Source organism: Lepisosteus platostomus, chromosome 14 (assembly GCF_059453375.1).
Source record: "Lepisosteus platostomus isolate fLepPlt1 chromosome 14, fLepPlt1.hap1, whole genome shotgun sequence".
Lineage (NCBI taxonomy): Eukaryota > Metazoa > Chordata > Actinopteri > Semionotiformes > Lepisosteidae > Lepisosteus > Lepisosteus platostomus.
In genome coordinates this window covers 38,459,382-38,471,407 of record NC_142624.1, presented here as the reverse complement: position 1 = coordinate 38,471,407, position 12,026 = coordinate 38,459,382, and the positions used below count along the sequence as shown (strand labels likewise).

Below are 12,026 nucleotides of genomic sequence, written 5' to 3'. Positions count from 1 at the left end.
CTTTAACTGCAGTGCATTTAGGAAAAATAGTGATTTTGAATCATTAAAGTAATTGTTAAATTTACTCATTTGCTTTACATAATTGACTGTAAAAAGTTAGGAACCCTTTTTTAAGATGACGAAATGGAGATTCACGTGGTGTTTCAAACATTTGTGGATTTTTCTACTACAGTAGGTATTCTGGTCAAACTGGTACGTGAAGATGTCTAGTGAAGACCTACATCAGTGTTGGCAGCAAAGGAACAAGTAAAGGTCACGTCCACACCATTCTTCGGGTGTGAGGCTCAACAGCTGAAACACTCACTCTGCTTTCCAGTGGGAAATTAACCTGGACTTGTTCCTTTGCAGCAAACTGATTAATGTTTCAACAAAAGGACATTAATCATGAAATTGTTTTGTGTACATACCGCAGAGCATTTTTCCACTAGCAATGCAAAACCCCTTAAAAAATTACATTAAAGAATATTCTTGTGTGAATTCATGTTTTTCCTATAACTTCAAACAGAGATCCCCCCCATGTTTAAACAAATACTAGTACAGGAGATGTTGCATGCATTGGTGGCAAAGACAACCTTCAGAGAACACATTAGCATCAATTCACTCTTCCCCTGGCACCAAACCCCAGATGAGATTATCTGTGCTCTCCTCCCCTAGGAGATCTGCAATTGTTCTCCAAAACTCTCACATTCCTGGATAACAGCAGAGTCCAATTAATGATACCTTCTGCTCATATCACTCTTTGATGAGACAGAGAAGTTAAAGGCACATCTTCATAAAATATACATGGACATTAAAACATGCTGAGGAGAAGACTGCAACAGTTTAGTTGCAGTAGAAATGCAATAATTTTACCTCCCCTAAGTGAGCCATTATGTGACATTCAAGTAGAAAGGGTTTATGTTAGTACTCTGCCTTATAATCAGCTTCCTTAACTTAACTTCAGATTTCAGGAGATAACACTTTACAACTGCCCTGCTGTTCTGCTAGACTGTATGTGACCCGGTGTCATGAATTTGGAGCGCACAACGTAAGTGGCACGTACAGTATAAAGATTTTTGCTCAGAAGCCTGCATATAGCAAAATGTAAAAGTAGTTGTGCACTTTTCAAGTTTGAGAGGTTAGCAAAATAATTTTCTGCTACCTCAGAGAACATAATATTTGTCAATAGATTAACAGCAGAATGGAAAAGGGGGAACAAGTGCTATAATCATAATCAAATCTGTAGTACAAGCTGTGGGCTCTGGACCACAGGGCTGTGGACTCATGGCAGGTGGGACAACAACACACTTCAGTATAGGGGTTAAATGGGAAAATCATTGTAAATTGTAAATGAGAATTTATTCTTGCATGATTTACCTGATAAGATAAAGGATTAAATCTGACTGGCATACACCAATACACCTGACAGCGTGAGTATCTGGAATGCAGTCTATTCAGCATGGGAACTCAATTTACTTGATGCCCTCTTTGCATTGTGATGAAGGCAGCAACCATGAACCGCAATGACCTCAAGGTGATACACCGTGTACAGTATATTACTGGAATGAGGTAACATACCATAACAATTAACAATTACAGCTTCCTATGACCTTACATACTGTAGGTCTGACTTTTATCATCAACTTTATTCACTTTGTTTTTCACCTCAAAGACATGCTGATATCATGTACAAAATATTAAAACCAGCTAAAATAATATTCAGGTTCTTCATCCACATTCAAAGAAATGTTACAACTCCAAAATGATTCATTTTTAGCTATTGCACCAGGCACTTAAAATATGAAAATACCAAAAAGTAGTTAATTAGCTTCTGTGGTACTGTGCAGATCATTGTTTTCAAATGTATTTGGCCTGACGATCCCACTAAATACAGATGCTTCGTCCTAGAAGAAATATTAACTACAAATGTGCCTGCAATGGAAAACGTGTTACTGCAAAGTTCACCAACATGTTATATTTTTTGGCTAATATTATAATCACCAAGTCGGGTCAATACCATATTCAGTGCCTTTCCTATAATAGGTCCCCATCCAGCACATTTTAAACATTATGCACTCACTGAGAGCCTTAAAATGCACTTATTTTCTGTGATGAATGTTTTATGCTCAAGTGCGTACTTTAAATGCTAGGGTTGGTGCTGTAAATTTCATACAGTATACTGAAGTACTAGCTTCTGCAGTTTTTTCTAACATTTAAGCATTTCTCAATTGAACCTTATTGCTACAGTCCATTGTTTTGATGATATGATGGTAAATACACCTCTTGATGTACTACACTCTTCTCTGCATTAAGCATGCCTACAGTAATTGGTACCACAGCCACCCACCTACTATTGCAGGTACTGTAATAATGTGCCTGTAAGGTCTCCTCTATCTAACTCATGCACCTTTGCTTTTCACCTATGACTAGTTCCCCAGTATGCCTCCACTGACTCTCTGCATTCCTGGGAAATGCAAATAAATACAATTAAAGGTGAACCTTCTGAAAAAATAAAGATGCCTGTTCAAATGCAATTATACAATTTTATGGAAATATCAATACAGATGAACAACTGAAGTTAAACAATGATGTACACCAAACATCACAAGCTCCAAGATAAGGAGCAAAACACTGTTTATGTATACTACAACATCCTATTGTTTCATTCTGAACTTTCAATTCCCAATTCAAAAATGTGGTCAGAATTCCTCACTGACAAGTAAAGCAAACAAAGTAATTGAAAGAGAAAATGTAAGAGATATTGTATGAAGCAGTCATCATGATACAATCGGAAATTCCAGACGGATTTACGACCCCGTAACGATAAATCAGCCTTGCATTAGTTTATGCCTCAATAACAATAAATAAGACTCTGACTAGGGGGAAACAGAGCTCCGACCTCCAGGATCACGCTTCACTGAGAGCTTGCCACAGTTCCACTGGGAACCTACACAGTTGCATGGAGCAGCAAGCGGACACAGTAGAAATGAGTTGGAAATGTCAAGATGCTGCCAGGGCACAAACTAATGTCATCAGTGAGAGGGAGTTAATACCCACCCACAGCCTCTATTAAATGGGAGTGATGCTCAACAGGATGCGGCAAATAGGACACAGACATGTTGCTTCCCTACATCTGCTCCTTTGTGCAACCTGCTGACCCTCTGTCTCATGGGGATCTACTTCCAGTGCACTTGCATTCCTGCTGAAATCTAAAAAACTGGTTACAAAAACTAGCAAGGCTGGTGGCACAGACTCAGGTAAATGCTTCTTTTAAAGGGAAAAGGTAGTTAGTGTTTGAGACAGGCAACCTATGCATCTGAAATAGATAAAAATGAAAATCAGGTGAATGGTTATGTAAAGTAAACATATTAACCTAGACCAGTGAAATTACACAAGCACAACTTACACAGATACTTAGATAAAGCACAGAACCTAGCAAAACATACTGAAAGATTTAAATGTTCCTGAATGAACACATGTACCACAGTACAAATCATTAGCATCGTACTGTAGCAAAGGAGTGCATTACAGTGCTACTAGGAAAGCTTCTGCTAACTAAGGGCATCAATGGGTACCAATTACAGCAGTCACTGAGGCTCACAGAATTGAAGAATGGCGTTATTGTCAATGTAGGTTAAATTTCACAGGAATTCACATCGCATTTTTAGTTAAGACACATAATGGCCTACAGTATATGAACTACACTGTTACCACAGAGGCTTTAAATCTGGAACACTGGCACGGAGAGAATACTGAGGTGCTCTATGATGGAATCAGCACAGCGTCTAATGCTGACACATTGTGTCCTCTCTAAATGGACTGAGCGATACTTGGCAATCGCCGTTCTTCTGGGCATTTCTGAGGCACAGAACAGGTAGTGCCAAACCCCTTTCAGAGTAGCCACATTATCCTTTCAGATTTTATTCGGAAAATGAATGAACTTTAAACAAGCCAGCATGGTGTGTAAATACACTGCACATCATTCAAAACAAATTTGAGACAACCTATGTACTGTATTGTGCACTAATGACCATCTCCTGCGCAGCTAAAACAGAATCATGAAGTTACTTCCAAAATTTTAAAATAGTCCATGCTTGCCTGGACGTCACACGTCAAATGCATGAACAGAAATATTCAATTCATGCAGACTTATTTGTATATAAATATAGATTTCCCATTGCATCTCTTCCTTCATACCACTGACCGCACTCAAAACTTCAATATCCTGCACCATTCAGGAACAGAACAACTCACGGGAGGTTTGTGAAGGAGACACTGTCAGTTCATCTGTTCCTTTTTCCAACAGGAGGATGAAAAGTAAATTGCACCACTTTATGCCTCAGAGGAAGCAGACAATTGTTATCAGAAACACATTATTACTGATAACACTGCAGATTCACACTCGCCCAACCAGCTACAGGAGTTCACTTGTTCACATTAATCAAAGTTTCCTCCTGCTGCCTTCACCTCACCCACTCAAGGGGACCCTTGGGGTAGGCATGTACCATCTCCTGTGAGCTCTTCATCACAGCGTGCGAGTGGCTTAATCACTTGACTTGAACCTACAAACTCCAGGCCATAGAGCCTTGCCCTACAATTTATTTTAGTGATATGGTAGATGAGAAGATCTTAGCAAGCTAACCAAGTCACATTGTGGCATCATCATAAGACATTTTCAGCTTAGTACTGAAAAGCTACAATAATGCAACTCTGAAGACCTCATGGGACGCAAGCTCTGTTTAAACAACATTAAGATAGAAACCATTTAAATCACCGTTCACTTGTCAGCTTGGGAGTCTGATCCACATATCTTAATAAAGTGGGAAAAACATCCCCCAAGTAAGATCTTCTAAAAACAGACACAATGGAAATGTCAGACGTACAGTACTGTGGTGCAACAATGTTTGAATATGTGAAATAACCACACTGCACCCTTACAGCAGCGCTGTAAAAACCTAGTTACTCCATAACCAAATTAAAGCTTTTGAGAAAAAATTGGAAATGCTGTTAACAACGGCTTGTGTTAGCTGGCCAGTGAGTCTCAGACTAAAAGCTACATAAAATAAGAATGCATACAGATATCCTGGACCTCCTAAAATATTGTATTTTTAGCACATTTAATGAGCTCAGGCAAGTTTCCCCAATAAGATGATGAATAACATTAATGGTGCATCCAAGAAAAAAAAATGTTGTAAGACTGCAGATAATACAGTGAGATCAAGCTCCAACTATCTCTATGTAATAGTTCTTCAGAGACTCCTATGGACAACTAAGCAGCATTAAACCACAAATGTACACTAAAAGATGGCTGGCAGAACATTTTCTGACCAAGCATGTTGTCAAATTTCTTAAACGGAAGAATTTAAACTTTTCTAGAATATATTGTCATTAAAATGCCTTCATTTTTTTATGTCTCTTACAATAGTTCTCAGTCTTGGCTGCAATACACTACATTATACGTGGAAAGTAGATAATTTACAACATTATTCCAGTACTATAGCTCATCACCGTAGCTTGAACAAATCCTAACCCTAGTGACTTGCGCTGAATGAAAGTGACAGATGGGGAATCATTCATTTTTTAATCCCAAGAAATCCATATTTTTATGCTTCTGAATTCAAGCTTGATCAGTGTCTTTATTAGCACTGTGCATCTTACAGTACCACACATTTCTGGGTTCAATATAACCTTCAGGGTAAGCAATCACAAATATTCAGGATGCACTTGGTCTGTCACAGCTTTTATACAGTATAATTGTAGTCATTAAACTATGCAACTATATTTTTGTGTATATTTAGAATAATATGCACGATGTGTTTTTATGAAATGTTCAAGACCTTATATGAAACATTGATTTTTCATACAGGTTTATTCTTCATCTCCTAATAATGACAACAGCATAAGAGCTACATGTTTAGGGGTGCTGGCATGAGTGACACACATGCCTTGTGTACTCATAGCAGAAGTGCTACATTCAACATCTGGAAGAATGGCCATAAACAACAGGCCAGCCAGCAGCAGACTGAGCACAATCAGAGAGAAAGCCACTGAATCTCTTCTATAAGGAATATTCATCTTGGAGGAGTTTAGACTCTCTGTAGACTTTAATTCAGTCACGATGAATTACATCCACACTGGACACACTGCCCAATGGCTCTTGTGCCACAGCTGACAGCAGGTGAGACCAGCCTAGTGAGGTAGGCTGTCGGTGCTCCTGGATATCATGTGCTGCCTGTCTTGTCGTTAGCTGGACATCCCAGAGCCAATCCCTAACACCTCCTGGCCTGACCTTCTGGCGGCTACGCACAAGGGAAGCAGCCAGCCTTCGCTGGCATTTCTACAGTCACTGGAAATAGGCAGAAGAATTTATTTCCACACACAAACTGAAAACAGGATAGAGTTTAGATATCCAGGTACAACGATGCTGTCTGACTATGCCTTTTTTGTTGCACTTTTAGTTTTCTTACTTTCTGTTCTTCCATAACAGTCTGTAGCTGGGTTTTATGTTTATCTCTCCATTTCATATCAACAATAATCTGGTCTTTTCCTACCATTGTTTGAGAATATTTGAACCTGTGACTCCTCCTGATTAGCAATTGTAAAATGTGCAACATATAAAGGAGTTAACTTTTAATATCTTATAGCTGAATCATATCATAAAAGTATTTATTTGCTCAAGGCCACAGTCTCTAGAGATATTTTTGATTTTTTCTGGTTAAAAATATAAGGTACAGTAGTTTGCAAAACAGAGGCTGTGGATTGTGTGCTGATGGTCTGACTTCTGGTCATGGGTGAGTTTGTTAGGTAGTGGAGGGGATGTCATAAAAAAAAACTTGAGTCCTTGGGCCCTCAGAGTCAAAATAAAATTGGGAGACCCCCACCTCCACAAAAACTCCACGAACATGCCTGCGCAAGGCCTGGGCTTTTAATGTTGTGGAAATGAAACACCGAGACAGGAACTCTACCGGGGGAAAGGAAGCCTGTGGCGAGCCCATTTAACGAGCCACTCCTCCACAGACTGAAGAAGCATAGAGCATTTCCTATCATACTACAATTAGATCAGATAACAGACCATAATACAAGGCCTTGGGGTTCTTACGTCTCACAAGTAAGGTAGTTCTTCAAAATAAAATAAATTACTATACTGCTGCACTGCTTTATTTCATGTGAAAATGACTATAAAACACAATATGATTTATTGTATTGTATTAATTGTATTAGCTATTCCTTGCTTTGCAGTATAAGCGGAGCCAAGTTTAGAAATATAATTGTTTTATAAGCTACTTACTGTATTTTTCCAGCATCACTAAAAAGCACATTTCTCATGGCTCAACACAGAAGAATAAAACACAGAATGTCTTCTAAACACTTCAATTTCTCTTGAATAAACTAATTTCATGGTTTTTACTACAGTAGATAATTCGCACTGTAACTAAAACCTGGATAATTGCAGTTAGTTAATTATATTGTTAGTCCCGATCAGGAAACAATGAAGCAAGCCTGTTGCCTCTAGTGATCACAAGAGGAGAGAAAGAAAGACTTGAATTCTTCCGATCGAAAACGCTGGGAATGACGCTGCTCTGCGCGGCCAAAGACTTGCAAAGATAAGCAACCAACCCCCTTATTAAAGGTTTCTACAAAACCCTTGAACAGATGTTTTTCCAATTACAAGAGTCCTTTTTACTACATTCTTCTTGTGTGATATCTCTGTATTTTTAGTCTATATGTGCTGTGTGTAGCTTATATTTATCTTGATTTACAGCATTTTCTCTGTTATCCATGAATACAATACAGACTGTTAAAATAGTATCACCCCTTTAGTTAAATCCCAACCATCTGGGCTCTTCACTCTACCTATAGCTGAGTCAATAATCTCATGTTCTTAATGAGCTTTCTCAGTTAACAGAACAGGTATATTTACAGTATGAATAGCAATGATGATCAATAATTATCATTCTAATTCTAATAATGTGGTCATACTGTACATTGGATTTCACTCTCTCGTTTTAGCACTTGACCACAAATGCAATAAATCAATGCCCTCTCCACTTGGCGCCAGGAGCAGTTTGTGGAGATAACTAGACTACTGCAAAGTCTCCTGTAGTAATTTTTAACTAAAACTCATTTCCGTGCTCTCCACTGTATACTGTATGCCAGATTTTACTGAAGCCGACAGGTCGATCTTAAGTGTTTCATTCTCAGGAGCCAATGTGTTTTCAACAGCCCTGTGAAGTCCAAAATGGCAGCGAGACACACCGTTTAAAATTCTTATTTTGTGGGTTAAATCAGAAAGTACATGGATGACTGAGTCTGTATTAATCAAAGTCCATCCGTATGATAATACTAAACTATTCAACAGTGAGTGACCTCCCACATGAATGAAATGGAAAAGCATTTAACTAATCCTGGCCTTTCTTTTCAAACCCAAAGTGCAAAGCAAGATGTCATCAAGTAAACTACTCTATCAAAACCATATAATGTTATATTATATTATATATATATATCATATACAAGTTACCTGCCTATGCCAGATTCTAATACGGAAGCAGACCTGGTTATCAACTGCATTAATTGGTTATCAATTCCTATGCTGCAGTTAGCTTTTATATTTTTTGCAATTATTCTGACTGCAAGAAGATGACAGTAACACTACTCGGAGGAACAGCTTCTGTAATTGTTAGTAGTGTCCTGCTGCCGATTTTCCCCGTCTGAGCAAAGCAAAGCGCAGTACATTAAAAAAACCTGCAATGCAGCAAACGAAACACCACTGTCGAATAAAAGCTGAAGACAGAGCCGTGCTATCGGTGATGTATGACCACATCAGTAAATGTGTTGTCGTTCTCTATTTCTTTAGGTTAAAGCTGGATGACTGTCAAATCTAATGTTTAAAATCTGACAAACTACACTAAGTGAAAAGATTAAATGGATGAAAAACATCATGAAACAGAGATGGCAATGCCATTTATTTTAATGAAAATATCATATAAAGGATGGTAAACTTGATGGGGGAAAAAGATGGACCCTATATTTTCCTGCCTGACTGCTCCAGATATCTCCCTGTCAGGCTTTAACGAAGGAACTGTGTACAGGGACAGTAATTTTGCTGAAAGCATGCGATCCCACCACGACAGTACAGTATGTGACTACAGGGAGATGTACTTCACCTTTGGATTAACAGTTTCAAACAGCTGTGTTAAAGAAAGACGTTTGTGAAACTTTCTTGCATGGGCAACTTTGCAGCCCGTCAGAGAATGCACAGAGGAAACAGCCAGAAACTCAAACATGCCGTCTACACTTGCACAGAAAGAACAAAACAGATTGGAAACAAAATCACTTTAAATCAACAGTGCTAAATGTCACACTATGTAGGCATCATATTTTAACAAATGAGTATAACACCTTAACAGAGTGTGTCCAGGCAACAGTGCTCATATGTCTTTGTTGAACACAGCCCATCATGCTGAACTTTGACACTTGCTGGCCAAGAGGATGTACAGATCCCCTTCGTTTTCATCAGGGCTCATCACATTAGAAAACAAAATAAAACTCATGTAGCCGTGCATGTCACTACCCCCACCATGCTTCACAGAGAAGGTGGTGTTCTTGTTCCAATATTTTCAAATGCTGGTATGCGTGGTGTAACACAAAAAATGTATATTATACTTATCATTCATTTTAATTATCATGATCAGAAACTAAAATTGCTATCCCAACACTTTTGGACAGTACAGTAATTATAAAAATAGAAGTGTAAATGAAGTGCTTCGGGATCCACTGGGATGAAAAGAACTACAGTGCACATATGGAAGAAATTAATGCTGTCATTGTTTTCATTCCAGATGAGTGTCATTTATTTCCTGAAGTGTAATAATCCCAGAAACAGATGCATCTGTGCTAGAACTGGGTTTAAATATACTCAAATCTAAAAACAGAGATAACTATATCAGTAAAAAGGCTGATAATTTAATTAATTATAAGATGTACTTTAAACATCGCATTTCCACTCTCTAACTTTTTGTAATCATAAACTCCTTACAGGTAATTCTCCCTCTCGGTTTCTCTTCAGAGTGATATATGGATTCTGGCAGAAATGGATGACAGTCTTTGCTCATTCTAGGACTTGCAGTCTCAATAGGAGCCACCCGGCTCTTTTTTGTATTATTTGATGCATACCCTCACTCTGCTCCAAGGAATGCAGGAGAACTAGGAGTTCCTAGCCCCTTGTGTAGGCTTTCTCTAAGTATCATTGTGAGTATACTGTACTATTAGCATGATTTAAGAATGTGCTGATGGGAGCATAAGAAAGAGTACAATCGAGAGGAGACCATTAAGTCTTATTTAGCTCATTTGGTTGCCAGCAGCTAATGTATCCAAGGCCCTAATCCAGCCATTTCTTCAAAGAAACCATGATATCAGCTTTGACCACATAGCAGGACAGCTTGATCCAGAGCAAGCCTTTGTGCACAGAGGAGCCTCCTTTTCTCAGTTCTAACTACTTCTCCAAAGTACATCAAACATTTAATAGCTGGTCTCTGACGGCCTAAATAAAGAGAAGATCTTGGAAGTCATTGTCAAAGACCAAAATGACCTACAATTTATTCACAAGTACTGTGTGGAACATCTGACAAAGCATTTCGGCAGCAAAATTATTTTTGGGTCATTTTCAGAGGCTGAAAGATAAGCTAGGTTTTTTTTTTTACAACGTTTAGCATCTGTAAATACTGAAATAGAATTTTCTGAATGCAGGCCTCAAAGAACCCAAGCCATTTTAAAATAAACTCAAGGGCGACTTGACAAGTGCCTCCCCTGCAGTTGTATTTTGAGCCCTGTGGGGGTTCAAGCAGCAGGTCTGCATCTAAGCCTTTAGCTTACCTGGCTAGAATTTAAATTCAATAAAACTTGCAGCAGAGGTCACATTCAGGAGACATGACAGTCCCACGAGCTCCGTCAAGGCATCTTGAGTGTTTTGCAAGAGTACAGCCCTCGGAGTACTTAGTCTTGCCTGTGTTTTGCTTTGAAGCATCAGCATCCTACATTTGTTCCATCAACATTGTTAACAAGTACTAGGTTGCATTTTCTTATCATTCGCCCAGTTACCTTCAAACCGCTCTAAAAGAGCAACAATTGCATTTTTATTCAAGTCAGATTCAAGTGTTTGTATCTCCATGAAATATTAATTTGAAATGCCCGATTTGCTCGGGGACTCTTTCGAGTGAATTGTTATTTTCATTTCATTATGGAAAGATACAGACCTGCCCGTTCAGTTTCTCATGAACTGCGGAGCTTTCCAACTGTTCTCACAAAATGTGAAAACAACTGTACAGGAGCAGAAAAACACTTCGTCGGCGTAAATCCACTCTGATTATAGATGACTGAAGTGCCTCTTAATAAGTATACTGAACAAGGGCAAAGATAATGAATTACATGAGTCTCTAAGGTGCACCACGCATTCCAGGTCTCTTCTGTGTCCTTGAGAGGCATTTATCCAAACAGAGAAACAATCTGTTCCCTTAGGAGAAGGTGATGACACTGATTGGCAAGAATTTCTTCTCCTTGAGGGGTTTGTGTCTCATAAATCCTCTGTCTGGATGAAAGGCCAGAACAATATCATGCAGATGCCATCACAAAGTAGACAGCCTGCACAGAGTGGGCAGAACTGTGCAATTGAGGCAGCAGCCTGTGGTAACCCTGAAGGCAGAGGGTTTGAATCCTGAGTACGGCCTTGCTGCTGTTGTACCCCTGAGCAAGGTATATCACAAAGATTGCTGCAGTATACCTCACTAATAAATAAGTGAGCAGGAATAATGTCCCCAGACTCCAATGTTAGCTGTGTTGGATGAGAATCATTTGCCAGATAAAGACAAATAACCACTTTGACTGACTTTTACTACCTACCACTGAACTGTTTTCTTGCGACGTTGTGGTCAGGATTGTGGACTAGTAACCTAACGGCCGTAGGTTTAAACCTAAGGCAGGGCTGTTGTACCCTGGAGCAAGGGACTTCACCAAGATTGATGAAGTAAAATATTCGGCTGTATAAATGGGCA

At 38.9% G+C, this 12,026-nt stretch overlaps 1 protein-coding gene across 2 annotated transcripts in view; it reads right to left on the bottom strand.

Moving 5' to 3' along the window:
• mgat5 (alpha-1,6-mannosylglycoprotein 6-beta-N-acetylglucosaminyltransferase) overlaps positions 1-12,026 on the bottom strand; it is a 103,843-nt gene that overhangs the window by 68,394 nt on the left and 23,423 nt on the right. The gene's annotated exons all lie outside the window — the stretch shown is intronic.